Source organism: Orcinus orca, chromosome 11, assembly GCF_937001465.1.
Source record: "Orcinus orca chromosome 11, mOrcOrc1.1, whole genome shotgun sequence".
Classification (NCBI taxonomy): Eukaryota; Metazoa; Chordata; class Mammalia; order Artiodactyla; family Delphinidae; genus Orcinus; species Orcinus orca.
The window spans coordinates 31154504-31170754 of record NC_064569.1 but is presented as its reverse complement, the minus strand read 5'-3'; the positions used below and the strand labels follow the sequence as shown (position 1 = coordinate 31170754).

General features: G+C 35.4%; 1 protein-coding gene across 1 annotated transcript in view; it reads left to right on the top strand.

Moving 5' to 3' along the window:
* Positions 1-16251, top strand: part of SLC2A13 (solute carrier family 2 member 13) — a 433421-nt gene that overhangs the window by 90801 nt on the left and 326369 nt on the right. The window lies entirely within an intron of this gene.

Genomic DNA, 16251 nt, shown 5'->3' with positions numbered 1-16251 from the left:
AAATATTTGCCTGAGACCACATGGTTATTACATGGCGTAGATTAGAGCCAATTCTTTTTAGTTGAAATGTAGTCACCTTTTTCCTCATTCTGCTTCTAAGTGTTTAAAGTCTAAAATATGATTACTGGTAATTTTTATGATAGTGATAAGATTAAGTTATACAGAAGATGAAACTGACAGAAAAACTTCTTAGATGTTCAGGTTGTTGAAAGACTAAATCACCCTTTGTGTCAGATGGGTCAAAGCTTCTGTTCTCTTATTGTTTGGATGTCAGAAATAAATTGTTTTTTGCTGAACTGTTGAAAGATAAGCTTTTCTAGAAAAAATTGCCAGTAGAAGATTGCCTGCTGATACTTTTGTAGCACTGTAGTGTCATATTACTACTATACTGAGAAGAATATTATGGGGCTCCATAAGAAAGAGGAAATAAGGATTTTGAAAATATCACTAAAGATTAATTTTTTAAAAATAACTTTATTGAAATATAATTAATATACCAATTCACCCATTTAAAATGTACAATTCAGTGGCTTTCAGTATGTTTACAGAGTTGTGCAGTTATCACTACAATCAAATTTTGAACATTTTTATTACCCTGAAAAGAAAACTTGTACCCCATAGCTGTCATCATCCAACTTCCCAGCTCCTCCCAGCTCTAGGCAACTATTAATCTCCTTTTTTTCCTTATAGAGTTGCCTATTCTTGGTATTTCATGTATCAATATGTGGTCCATTGTGACTGGCTTCTTTCACTTAGCATGTTTTTAAGGTTCATCCATGTTGTAGCATGTGTCAGTACTTCATTTCTTTTTATTGGCAAGTAATGTGGATATACCACATTTTGTTTAGCCATTCGTCTGTTGATGGACATTTGAGTGGTTTCCACTTTTTTAGCTATTAAAAATAATGCTGCTCTGAACATTTGTGTACAAGTTTTAGGGTGGGCATATATTTTCAGTTCTCTTGGATGTATACCTAGGAGTAGAATTGCTAGGTCATATGGTAACTATGTTTACCTTTGGAGGAACTGCAAGATTGTTCTCCAAAGTGGCTGCACTATTTCACATTCCCATTTAGCAATGTATGAGTTCCAGTTTTTCCATATCCTAGTAAACAATTATTATCTCTCTTTTTCAATTATAGTCATCTCAGTGCGTATGAAGTGGCATCTTGTTGTGATTTTGATTTCCATTTCCCTGATGACTAGTAATATTGAGAAAGATCTTATTTTTGTCTAATATATTATAGTGCTTATAAAGATGACAGTTACTTTGGTAGTTAACACTAAATGACATGACGTTTTATCACTGTTTGCCCTTTTCTGTGCTAATATTTTTGAGTTGTGCTTATTGAACATAGTGAGATTTACTCACTACACCTCAGGCAAAGAAAGGTTTTCTTTTTTTTTTTTTTAACATTTTTATTGGAGTATAATTGCTTCACAATATGGCACATGGTTTTCTTTTTTTAATTGCCGAGTTAAAGCCTGGCACTCTATAAACATATAGTAAAGTGAACTTCGCCACCACCATTATCGGTGTAAAACACTTATCTGGACGTGCCACTACTAAAATGCTTCCAAGACTCCCCATTTCCTACAGGAAAAAAATCAGTCTCTTCATCATGGCTTGTAGTGCCTTTCATTATCCAATCCATGCCTGCTTTCCTAGATTTTTAAATTCATTATTACTTCCTTCCTTCCTTCTTTATACAACATAGGTTTACGCCTGTAAACTGTATACACTAGTCACATCTTGCTTTTTCATGTTTGTTTTTTTCCTTCTGCTCACTTTGCCTGTAATGTCTTTCTACTCTGTCCTGCTTTACTGGTTCAGTTCTTGTTCCTCTTTTAAATCTTTTGCTTGTATATCATGTGAAACTGTCTTTGTTCCTTTGCCTTTTCATAATACTTTGTACGTGGCTTCACTTTTATACTCACCATTTTTTTGAACCAGTTTTGACCTTGTACTCATTTTTAGGTCTAGGAAAGGGTCTGGAACATAGTAAAGGCTTACTAAATGTTTATTGAACTTAGCTGAAATTGACTGGGCTCCAGGGAAGAGACTCTTAACCAAAGTAAAAAGATATTGATTATAAACCAAAATACCAATTCTTTAATTTATGCTGGGGAATAGATATCTTTGCAGGTAGCTGAAAAACTAAATTATTAATCCTAAATATTTCTTACTGAGCATAAAAATCAGAGAAAGAAAACTAGTTTCTGAGCCTATGAAAATTTACATCTCTCAAAATAATGTACCTCTCTGGGCCCCAGGACATTCTTTGCTCTTCTCTCTCGGATAGAGCTGATTTTCAAATGAGTGTTCCTCTATTTATAATTACATAAATCATCATGTGATTTATATTAAAAAGAATGGTATATCTATAGAAGGGCTGAATTCTCCTTTATATTGACTTTTACTGATTCTCAGGTTTAATTTTTTTAAATTACAGTTATCTTATTCCACCTCACTAGACTGTATACAGCTATTTGCAAAGTATACTGGGTATTTTTGCATGTTTCATCATTCACATGATGTTCTTTTGTTTTTCTTTTTTCAGCTGAAGAAGGAAAATTTGAGGTAATACAGGTGTTGAATGAAAAGCACAAGGTATTAGTGCTAGTTACATCTATATTAGATAGTTTTCTGGAGTATCACCAGGCTAATTCATGGACAATGTGAGACTTGTGCTAAGCTTTGAAGAATTGGCAGGATTCATGTGGACTGAGGTGAAATAGGACAGAGAGTAGGATGGATGAGGGCAGGATCAGGAGGCTTGAAACTGAAGTTAAGATGTACATGGTAGATTGGAGGCAGATTGTAGAGGTCTATGAATTCTAGGCTGGAGGTTTTGAAATTTTATCTACAGACAAACGGAAGCTATTACTTTTTAAGCAGTTCATGCCATAATGTTAGCCAGTGATTAACATGGCAGTGAAGTCCAGAATTTATTGGAACTCTTGGCTCTTGGGTGGGTTCAGGGAACCTATTGTGAGAGTACTGCCAGAGTATTGGTGTGAGGTACTGACATGGTACTCTTGGAGATGTCAGTTATTATGGAAATCATTCAGTCATTCAAAAAAAATTTTTGGCACCTACTACATACTCCTGTTGTACTGGATACTAGAGATAGAAAGATCAATAAGAAATGTTCCTGTCCTTAAGCAATCAAGCACCTCACAGACTAATGAAGGAGAGGCTTTTCGTCAGCATGTTAAGTAAATGATAGTGTTATGGGAGCTCTCGGGGAATAAATAACTTAGCTTCAAAAATGGAATGATATTTGAGCTGAGTCTTTTATGAATAAAAGAGTTCGAGGCAGAGTGAGGGAGAGGGAAACTCTAGGTGAAATATAATTTTCAAAGGCCCTATAGTGTAAAAGAGCCAGTCACGTTTGGGCAATGGCGAGAAGTTTAGAGTGGCTACTGGGAGGGCCATGATTACTATTTGGGAGTTTGAGAGTGAAGTGGGAAGGCTAGTCTTAACAGGTATGAATAGAACTTTAAATCCATTGCACTCTGTAACAGTACATTGAGTTCAGGTTTGTTTATTGACAGTCTTAGAAAATAATTTAAAAAAATCAACATTACTTTAGATTAGAAAATTTATGAGCTTCTCTCCCCCATAATATTTTATAATTTAAAAACCATGCCAATAAGATGATTTTCAGAATCATATTCAAAAGAGGGTGATATTTCTAAACAAATTTATGCCAGGGAAAGTACTCTTATTATTTATGACATTGGCCATTTTAAGATAGATGGATTTGGTTAACAATTAAATATCTTACTACTGAAGATATTTGTAATTTTATTATTGACAGAATTAAGATACAAGATATATATATGACTGTTTATCGTAAAGGTATAGTGGACAGAAGAGAGTTGAGACTTGCTTTAACAACACATACGTTGCTTTATCTAAGCACTGACATCCTCATTAGCTAATGCTTCAGCAATTGTACAGTGTTATTGTGAGGATCAAATGAGTTTTAGTAGCTGTGAACATACTTATAGACTCTTAAGTGTTCCTAGGTATTGTTTGCTGTTATCTTCAGAAAAATCTTAGGTTGGGTCTCTATCCTGCATAAAGCTGGCAATAAAAATCGCCCCCACGTTCAACTGTCTGAATTTTCCAGGTGAAAAGTTAATATAGTTTGCTAATGAGACTGATTGGCATTAAGATTAACGTCCCCTGAAGGTAACCATTATAAGTCATAGACAGAATAAAAAAAAATGTTTAAAACATTGGAGAGCTCCAGTACCAAGAAACTGAAGGGGGATTTGATCCTTGAAGGGAACAGTTCACGGTGAGATATACACCTATGACTTTTTCTCTGAGGGCAGCCCTCAATCCATGATGCTGGGCAGTGAGAACTTAAGAAGAAAACTACAGTTTTATTGGCTTGTGGTATAAGTGGCTAGAGTTTGGGATGGCCAGAGCAACTGAAATTTAAGGGGTAAAATCCAGGAAAAGAATGACCCAGAGAGGAGGAAGCCACCAAATCTGAATTTTAATTTGCTACAAATGTTTTACAGATCCCTGAACTGTGAATATTACAGGGGAGATTCCGTGGAGCCTGCAGAAAGCAACAGTTAGAAGACGGTGAAAGATGAGGCAGATTTTATTTCCTGCCCATAGGAGGAAGGACATATTTGGAATTTGAAACCTGCCAGGTTAGAGGGGCCAACAGCTTGAGCTTCCACGGAAATCAAAGAAGCACCAGCCTTAGGAGTAAAGACTTGTTGCGTGATTAAGGAATTTCCCCTAAGACCAAGCCAAAACTGAAAACAGATTTACACTAGCCAAGTGTAAAACCAAGCTTCCACAGATGTAAGGTGCCTAATAAAAAAGTGAGTGTTCTTCAGAAGAGAACAAAATCTAGAGTCTCCAGAGTTTATCCACAATACTCAAAACACATTAAAAATTATTAGATATGCAAATAAACAGAAAATGTGACCCATAATTGAAAGAAAAATTGGTCAATATAGGCAAACCTCAAGGTTACGCTTATAAAGACATTTTCAAATAAAGTTAGGACAAATTGTCACCACTAGACCTCCTGCATTATAAGAAATGCTAAGGAAAATTTTCAGACTGAAGGGAAATGACACTAGATGAAAGCTCATCCAGCTGCAGTAGGGAGGAAAAGTAGTGGCTATCAATAAGAGACCAAATATAAAGGAATTTGTTTTTTTCTTCTCTCCATTTTTTGAAAGACATATGACTGTTTACATTTAAATTTATTGTGCAATTTATAATGTATATAAGTTATAAAATATATGATGACAATAGCAGAAAAATTGGGGTCAGTAAATAGAATCATACATGTTTGTGAAGAGTTGCAGTGTTATCTCTAGGTAGACTGATAAGTTAAGATGCATGTCTTATCCTGAGAACAATCACTAGAATAGATTACAAAAGGATACAGCTAAGAAGCCATTTTAAGAATTAAAATGAAATACTTAAGATATTTGGATAATCTGAACAAAGGCAAGAAAAAAATAAATAGGGACTTCCCTGATGGTGCAGTGGTTAAGAATCCGCCTGCCAATGCAGGGGACACAGGTTCAAACCCTGGTCCAGGAAGATCCCACATGCCGCCGAGAAACTAAGCCCGTGTGCCACAACTACTGAGCCTGTGCTCTGCGCTATACGTGCCACAACTACTGAAGCACGCAGGCCTAGAGCCCATGCTCCACAACAAGAGAAGCCACGGCAATGAGAAGCCTGCACACTGCAACGAATATTAGCCCCTGCTTGCCGCAGTTAGAGAAAGCCCGCATGCAGCAATAAAGACCCAACACAGCCAAAAATAAATAATAAATATTAAAAAAAAGAAGAAAGAAAAAAATAAATAGCAGATGGGACAAATAGAAAGCAGATAGCAAAATGGTAGACTTAAAATCCAGTTACAGCAACAGTAACATTAAATATAAAAAATTATCATTGTGTACAAAAAGCATGGCACAGATTTATATTGTGTAAAAGAGATACACTTTAAGTAAAATGCAATAGATAGGTTAAAAGTGAAAGGATGGCAAAAGATAGACTATGCAAACAGTAAGTATAAGAAAGTTTGTGTGCTATATTAATAATCACACAAAGTAGACCTTAAGACAAGTGGTATTACCAGAGATGAAGAGGACATTTCATAATGATAAAAGAGTCGATTCATCAGAATTAAAAATGATAAAGAATGTATAGTTTACTTCAAAATGCATAACAAAAATTAATAGATGGTGGTTGTACAACATTGTGAATATGCTTAATGCTGCGGATCTATACACTTAAATATGATTAAAATGGGAAATTTTATTTTGTATACTTTATCACAATTTGAAAATTACAGAACTAAAGGAAGAAATAGACAAATTCCGGCTCATATTGGGAAAATTTTTAACTCTTTTCTTAGCAACTGATAGGACAACTAGACAAAAAATGTTTGTAGAAAAACTGGAAAACACTCTTAATTGCCTAGGCATAACTGACATTTGTGGATAGCTACACCCAACAGCTGCATCGTACACATTCTTTTTCAAATTCACATCATACATTCTGTAAAGTTGGTCATATCCTGAATCATAAAATAAATGTTAATAAATTTAAAAAATGACTCTTATAGAATATGTCCTCTGACCATAGCAGAATTAAATTAGACATCAATAAAACAGCCAGAAAAGCTTCAAATATTTGGAAATTAAAGCAGCATGTTCTAGGGGCTTCCCTGGTGGCGCAGTGGTTGAGAATCTGCCTGCCGATTCAGGGGACCACGGGTTCGTGCCCCGGTCCAGGAAGATCCCACATGCCGTGGAGCGGATAGGCCTGTGAGTCATGGCCGCTGGGCCTGCGTGTCCGGAGTCTGTGCTCCGCAACTGGAGAAGCCACATCAGTGAGAGGCCCGCGTAGTGCAAAAAAAAAAAAAAACCAGCATGTTCTAAATAACTCATGGATTTAAGGAGACGTCAGAAGGAAAATTAGAAAACAGTTTTGAGTTCAAAGAAAATAAAATATATCAAAATTTGTAGAATGCAGTTTCAACTGTGCTTAGAGCATAATATATAGCTAAAGTGATTTTATTAGAGAAGTCAAATGATCTAAGTTTCATGTTAAGCTAGAAAAATATGAGCATATTAAAACCAAATGAAACAAAAGGTGTTAATAAGGAAGAGAAGTCAATGTAATACAAAGCAGACAAACAATAGAAAAATAATGTTGGTTCTTTGGAATTACTAATAAATTGGTAAACTGATTATGACTGATTTAAAACGATAAAGCACAAATTATCAATATCAGGAGTAAAAGCACATCATTTCTATGGACATAATAAGGATAGTGAGGGAGTACTTTGAACGACTTTGTGCCAATAAAGTCAACAACTTAGATGGAATGGACACATTGCTTGAAAATCGCAACTCTACTAAAAACCAGCACAAGGTAAAATGGAAAATCTGAATATTCCTATATTTATTAAGTCGAATCATTGCTAGTAACCTACCTGAAAAGCTAACTTCAGGCCCAGATGGTTTCACTGGTGAATTAAGTAAAACATTAGAGAATAAATAGCTCCAAGCTTAAACAAAAGCTTTAAGAAAATAGAGGTAGAAGGAGTACTTCCCAGCTGAGTTTTGAGGCCAGCATAACTAATACTGTGGCTTTTTTTTTTGTGTGTGAAATTAGTCATGCTTCATTTAATTGTCCAGTTTTTTTTTAGTACATTCAATAGTGACATAGATTCTCAGTAATTCATAAGTACATGTTAAATACTAAAGTATATCATAACAGACTCCAATACATTTTATGTTAGATATTATACCTAAGGGCTACCCATTCCTATAACAAATTGAATGAGGCTCTTCTTCTTGAAATTGCCGCTGAATACACTTTACTTAATTTTGTTTCTGTCCTTCTGAGACTGTTAAAGACCAGCAGTGACCTGGATGGGCTGCACTTTTGGTAGTAATGGAGATTCCAGTACACTGGGAAAGGCAGTGGTTCGGATTCATGGCTTGTTAGTTCTGGAAGTGGCTTAAGTTGTTACAAGCAAAGAAAATTCTAGACACAGATTGAAAGTATCCTTAAAATATTGTAAAATCAAACCCAATAATATATAAAAGAATAATAAATCCTTTTATATAAACTGACCAAGGCAGTTTTCTCAGAAAAGTCAGTTTGTTTACCATATGAAAATTAATTTGCGCAAGTCACCATGTTGAAATTATTTAAAGGAGGAAAACCTACTAAAGGATCTATCTCAATATATGCAGGAAAACATTTGACAGAATAACCTTTATATATGATAAAGCCTTTCTGCAAACTAGAATGGAAGAGCACTTCTTGAATTTAATAAAGGGCATCTACAAAAAAACCTGCAGCCAGCTTTATACTCAATGGGGAAAGCCTGAATGCTTTCCCTTCTGATGGAATTCAAGACAGAGATGTCCGCTATCACCACTTACATTCATTCAGATTCACTGAAAAGGACAAGTAGATTCTAAAATTTTTACAGAAAAGTAAAGGACCTAGAATTGCCAAAACCATCTTGAAGAACAAGTTGGATGATTCACTATCTGATTTCAAGACTTACTATAAAGCTAAAACAATGAGACTGGTAAGGATTGATAAATCGGTAGATCAGAAAGAATGGATGTATCTCAAAAACAAGATTGAAAGAAGCTAGATACAAAGAAGTATGGTCTCTAACATTCCATATGAAGTTCATCAATATGCAAAATTAACTATGGGGACAGAAATTCGATCAGTGATTGTCTAAGGCAGTGGGGATTGACTGGAAGGGGGTAAGGTATGAGGGAACTTTCTGGGATGATGGAAATGTTCTGTTTCTTGATTGGGATGGTAGTTACAAGGATACACACACACACACACACACACACACACACACACACATATACACTCACAGAATGGTACACCTTGGATCTCATTTTATTATATGCAAATTTTGCCTAAAAAAAGTTAATTTCAACCTTATGTTGGCTCTCTCCATTATATTCCTTTTCTGCAATGGTCAGTGATAGTTTAAATGTTTTTTTCTGCCATGACACTTTTTCTAATATCCTCTGTTGAAATAACTTTTCTCCTTACTCTTACACTGTGCCTAAATCTCAGTCATAGCAATTACATAATCCAATTTTGTTCCATGATTACTAGGTATGAGCTCCTTGAAGCAAGGGCATATCTCTTAGTCATTTCTGTATCTCCAAAATCCCAAACATAGAGCTTTGCATATGGAAGATATTCAGAGTTGGAAAGAAAAGGGTATGTATATAGGTATGGTTGTGCACGCATTATTTTCAGCACTCGTACTGTCAATTTTGTACATCTTAATGCATTTTGCCATGTTGTTTAAAACTATCTAATATCTCTGCAAAATACCACATTATTTATTTAAATAGCATCTAATCTTATTTTATTAAAGCAAGTATATCTTGCTGCTTCTGCTATGACCACAGCACTAAATAACCTCGGCCAAGCCATTTGCCTTATGTACTGATATCAAATTACTTTGAGAGATTTTCCCCTTATTATGTAGATAGTTAATATTTTCTTTGGCTTATATATATGTTTACATTTATGGCTATGAATTTTTTAACAGTTTACATAGACTCGTTTACTAGGTAACATAAAAATTTCTCATTTGCTGGTGATGTATCACATCACCTTTTTACTTGAAAGAATCCAACTTGACACATTGATTTTTTTTTTTTTTTATTATGTACCCACAGCTTTGTGTCTCCTGTTTGCTCTCTAACTGCCATCAGATTTTCAAGTGTATCAGTCATTGATGTTAATATTCTACATGGCCCTTAATGGCAGAGGAAAATTAACTTATTAGCCTGAGGTCTCAATTAGGCAATATCTTCTTTTTTTTTTTTAATTTTTATTGGAGTATAATTCATTTACAATGTGTGTTAGTTTCAGATGTACAGCAAAGGGAATCTGTTGTACAAATACATATATCTGCTCTTTTTTATATTCTTTTCCCATATAAGCCATTACAGAGTATTGAGTAGAGTTCCCAGTGCTATACAGTAGGTCCTTATTAGTTATCTATTTTATATATCATAGTGTGTATGTGTCAATCCCAGTCTTCCAATTCATCCCTCCCCCACCCCTTAACCCCCAGTAAGCATAAGTTTATTTTCTACATCTGTAACTCTATTTCGGTTTTGTAGGTAAGTTCATTTGTAGCCTTTCTTAGGCAGTATTTTCTTATTTTAATTTCTTATCTATTGAAATGGATTTGTGAGTGATGAAGAAAAATTTTTAAATATATTATCAAGTAAGTTGTCGTAACTATAGCAGGTAGTTAAATTCAGTGTTATCTTCTTACATTTAAAACTTGCATTAAGGAAGAACATATATAAATCACAATTCATGTTTGATGACTATCGAGTAATTATTTTATCATTGATATTTAAAGGTGGCTGTTTCTTTTGTAAATCCAAGAATAGGGATCTCGGAGTAAATGCATTACTCATGTGATTATTACTTAAAGTTTATGAAAAAACTCAAAATCTGTAGGACTCTTGAACAACGAAGTTGGGTAGCTCTAGATATAGGGCTGTAGGACAGTGTTCTTGGATGTGGTTTGAAGGGATGGGGTTATGCCTTTTTAAGGGGAAACTTAAAAAGTGTATAATGATAGAGATCATTGGAAAGTTGAGCTTGGGGAGATGTTTTTGGATTTACACAGTAATGCACTCTCTCTGGTTAAGTTCATTCATGATGCTTAATTGCTTAATGATTGGCTTAGAGTTTGGTACTTAACTCACATTCAGATGTTTGCTGGGTAAACAGCTGAATAACATCTCAGATGGCAAGTTCAGCCTTAGCTTTCAAAGCAAACACAGTAAATCTTCAAAAAGTAACATTTTCAAAGAATTTACTTACTCTGTTAACCCTTTCTATTTTCAATGAAATGTTTCAGGAAAACAAGGTTTAAAGTTTATTTCGTAGTTATATGTGAAAGAATGCCAATTTGAAACTGTAGAGTTTTAAAGAATAAAGCATAGCATTATGCTTAGTATTTATGATACAGTATTCCTCTAATTGATTTGTGCTCTTAGAATGGGCTAACCATTCTTGATTTCCAAATTAATAGCAAATAGATATAAACAGAATGCAAGCTAGAAGATAGAGGATGGAGGTAAAACTATTGGAATAACAAATACAGATTTGTCATTTGATTTTTTTCAGTTTATTATAAGATAGTATGAGATATTATTAGAGAATATTGCTAAAAATCCTCCCTGTACCCAGGACAGTTTCAGAGATGGTGACTGAGCTCATCTTACTGTTTTGAAAAATATCAAGATTCTCTAGGACTAGAAAAATGTAACATGAGGATTTGGTTTAAAAATGTATACTTTTAACAACACGAGGTCTAGAGACAGGTAAGGAAGTGATTATTGAATTGCACATTAATGCTATCATGGCCTATTAGGAGGATATTTGGCTAAATGACTGCAGTGTCCAAAAAATCTTTACTGTGCTCCTCAGAGTGAAAATGTCTTCCCTTAGTAGAATTCAGCACCTCAAGAGCCATAAAAGTAATTTTATACAATTTGTTTTAAATATAATATTTTGTAATACAGTTCCCTTAGCTATGATAGTCTTTCTGTTACAGCTTGACTTTCAAGTAAAACCGTAAATCGTATAGCTCTTGCATTATAAGGCATTGGCAACCTTTTCCCATCATTTGAGAATTTAAGGAGGAAAAAGAATAGAGGGGAGAAGAGAAGTAAACAGAACGTGACGCAGGATACAATTCCTCAATCCAGCACAATTCCTTTTGTGGCGGCCTCTGGAAGGCAGACATTGTTTTTGTTTTTGTTTTTGCGGTACGCGGGCCTCTCACTGCTGTGGCCTCTCCTGTTGCGGAGCACAGGCTCCGGATGCGCAGGCTCAGCGGCTATGGCTCACGGGCCCAGCCGCTCCGCAGCATGTGGGATCTTCCCGGACCGGGGCACGAACCTGTGTCCCCTGCATCGGCAGGCGGACTCTCAACCACTGCGCCACCAGGGAAGCCCTGGAAGGCAGACATTGGAAAACAAAGTGTAGACAAAAGCGACTTTAGATCTATCACATCTGTCATATAAAACATTTTAAAAGGATCAAATCCCAAGTCAAAATTTTTTGCCCTCAAACATCTTTTAAACTATCTATTGTGTTATTATCTAAATTTTTCCTATATGAAAAGTTTACCAGTGTATGTTAAAGAAAAATGAAATCAAAATTCATTTTGGCATAGTGTTCAAAGTGAGCACCACAAGTTTACCCTTACAAATGATATATTTTCTTTTAACTAATAGTCAGCTGTTTTCATAAAAGCACTCTGGTGTTCAGGGTAAGAGAATGTCCCATTTGCCACGAGTGGGTCCGTGTTGTTAAATCCAGTTTGCAGTTCCCTAGCCCAGTGGGTGCTAAGTGTCAGGTGCTATGCAGGGTTTGGCAAGATTGGGAGGGACTGCACCCAGCAGCCCTTTCCCCTGTTATTGCCACAGGGCTTTACTGCATTTCACAGAGATGTGTGAACAACAGACTTCTAAAGCGGTCCTTAAACATGAGGCTGAGGTAAATTTATGCCCCCTTTTATGAGTTCTGCAGAATAATTATCAAGTAATCATGAAACATTTATTATAGCTTGACTTACAATAAACATTTATTATAGGGAGCCTGGGTTTTAATCCTAGTTCCACCGCATGTTAGTTCTGTATCTTCTTTGTGCCTTATTTCTTTGTCTTTAAAGTGGTAATAATAATGGTACCTACCTCATAGGGATGTTGCGAAGATTAATGAGTTAAAGTATTTTAATTCTTTTGAACAGTGCTTGGCACATAGTAACTAGTGCTATGTGTTAGCTACTACTTTTTCTGTTCAAGCTGAGTTTGACCTTCAAGTAGATTTTCGTGTATTTGGAACATAATCATCACTGCTGTGGAACTACTAGAGATAAGAAACATGTTTATCTGTTGACTGTGTTTTCAGATAACCATGTTATCATCAGTTCAGAGAGGGGCAATTATGAACTGCAAAATTCTGTGTCTTAAATGGCCATCTATTCAAAGATACTTGTCTTTTGTTTCATAGGTTAGAGCAATATGATTCCTTTAAAACAAGAATGATTGTAAATTGTTCAGTTCAATGAAGGATTTGTTTGGTTTTGTGTGAGGCACAGGCCATCTGATGGCAGCAGCTCAGCAGGTCTGCTCAGCCACAGTAGGGAGGGCAGGCACCCAGGAATGAGGGATGTTTGGTTTACAGAGTTTCAGTTCCTGACACTGGGAAGGCCTAATCTGAGGTGAAGAAGCCCGGCTTGTCTCCTTTGTTGATAGGTGGCCCAAACACACAATTTGAAAGTATTGCTTACTATTTGAGGTCCCCTCCTTAGTTTTCTGGTAGGCAGGTGCTGGTACTGCTAGTTGTACCAGAAGATAGCTCATTTGTTAACTTCAGTTTAGAAAGTTTTTAAAGGTATCTTTCTGTGAGTGATCATGATGCTAAAGAATATTCTAAAAATTTTTAGAACTCATGAAGGCTTGGCATTTTTGATTGAGTCAACCTCATTTCCCCTTCTGTCAGCTTGATGTGCTCTCTGGCCTCCAGAAGGTAAATGATGTTTGCTCTAAGGTGGACCTTGGGTGCTTATTGTTCACTTTCACCCCCTGGAGTTTTAAAACACTTAGATCAGTGGTTCTCAGCCTTGATGGCACCTGGGGAGCTTTTAAGAAAATAGAATTCCCTGAGCTTGAAGCCCAGAGCAATCAGTCAAAATCCCTGGGGTAGGTGGGCCCTGGACACTGGTGTGTTTTAAAAGCCTCCTGGGTGATTCTAATGTGCAGCCAGGGTTTAGAACCCTTGATTTGGCTTATAATTATGAGATCCCCCATGTCAATAGGGGGCTGCTTGTCTGTTTGGGGATTGCCTGCCTGGTTTGTCAGTGTACTCTTGTCATTCATCTGGTTCCTGGTTTCCTTGGATTTAGAGGACTCTTGGTAAGTCTAATAGTGCCTTAACTAGTATAGAGTTCCTCCTCTCTTAGTCTCATGTTAAAATTTTCATCAGTATCACAGCAAAGCAAACTCTTACTTATTCTTCTTATTCTCCAGTATGCGTATCATTGGAGGAACAGTTTTTCCTCAAGAAACTGGTTACTGCTGCGTACTAAAAGTTTGGGTGGATGATACAGCTGGAATAGAAAAGTTGCATTGAATTAGTTGAGAGGGGAGAAGGTCAGGGAGGTAAAAACCTTTTTTGCTGAGCTTTCTCTTTGTGCTTAGGTACCAAAAGAATGATTTCACTTAATTCTCCCAACAGCTCAATGAAATGGACACTGTCATCTGTGCATTAAAATGTTACGTAACTTGATCAGGGTTTTGTGGTTAATGTGTCCAGAGGTGAAGTATGACCCAGGTCTGCTCCTACCCTCTCTCTATCATAAACCACAGTTACCTGATCTCTTGTGTATTTGGTCTCTACAAAGCCATGGTAATTTATTTCTATCAAAATATTTTTATCATGAAAGATATTTATAGTAAAATAAGCTCCTTTGTTTTACTTTTAGAAATCTTAGGATGTAAATGTATAAAACATGTTTTATCTTGACTAGTCTCTGAAAACAGGCTTTAATATATCCTTAAAGTTTGGCAATAGAGTGTGAGTTCCTTTTTCCTCCCCTAGTATTAAGGCATTGAATTGTAAATGTCAGACCTAGACTCTTGGGACTTAGAGATTTCAGAAGGCTGGAGGGCTAAAGTAGTCTGTCTTCTACAGCTCGCTTAAAAAAACAGGCTAATATGTATCTTTATATTTTTCTTTTTGTATTTTCCCTTTTCTTCCCTTTTCTTTTTTCTTTTAATTTTTAAAAAATATTATGTTCTGGGATTAAATAGTGAGTAGTAAAGTGCAAAGTATTATGTGAGCATCTTCGGGTCTAAAAATGATTCAGTTTCTGTATTCATTTCAGTGCTTCCTTGAAGTATTCAGTGCACCCCTTTAATCTTAATTCATCACTAAGGGGGTTTGGAAAACGGAAGGAAAGATCAAGAAAGGTATAGAGAAATGAAAAGTAAAGGCTTTCATCTTTAGTACTTTTCTTATTTATTTCCTAATCCAATATATTTGGTTTCTACCTTTTTATTGCTTTTCTTTTAAATAATTGGCAATGTAGGATAACCTTTTTTCTTAAATTTTTAAAGAGAGAACACACTGAATAGAAATTTCATTCATTTACAGCATTAAAACACACATTAAGATTTGGTTATACAAGTTATCATCTTAAGGGAAAGAGGCCAGAAATATGCATTTGTGTGAGCTGATCTCTCTAGTTCTCATCAGATGAGTCTTCAGAAGAAAAGGTCTGGTCATATCTAGAGTAACAAAAGAAGGAAAGGTCTGGTTATATCTAGAGTAACAAATAGTTTCATTGGAAAGAATTTCTGTGTAAGTAACTTTGCAGAGCTAATGATCCAATAGAGTTGCTGCATAAAAGTTTACTATGAGTGTGAAACAGTTTTCTGTTTAGTTTATATAGACAGTTTCGATATATATAGCTGTTTTTGTATCATTTCATAAAACATTTACTAAATGCCTACTGTGCAAGATACTTTATAAGGTGCTATGCTGAATATAAAGTTAAATATGCAGTCAAGTGAAATAGGTAAATAATTTATTATAATACAAGGTATAATGACATAAATAGAGGTCAAAAATGTTTTCTAGGTGAGCAGAGGAAGGAGTGATTAAGTATTGGTGTAATTATCAATACTTATGGATTAAAGTATAAAACATGTCTAATAAGATTTCCTTTAATATTGTAGGCCAAGTGATTAGTCATTCATAAACACTTTGTTCACTTTCTAAATCTTAGTTAATTTTTCTGAGTGTATTTGTAGCTACTGTTTGAGTAGGAGGTACTCTTAACATCCATGTAGGAATTGTGTTTTGTTTTTCTACTCTTTTTGGAAGTAAAATGAAATTGCCTGGAAAATAATAGACTTACTCACAAGATATGTGTCTTCAGGACTGCTATACTTTTGATTTAGCATGGCTTAAAAGTTAGAACAGCTTTGAAAAGTGTATTGAGTCTTGATTTATGAATGCCAGTGAGTATGGGTTGTTATGTAATCAGGACTGGCCTTCTGAGCTCTACCACCATAAATCTACCATGGAAAATATTCTGGGAACTTGGATCAATAGAAAACATTCAGGTGTCCTAGATTCATAGAAGC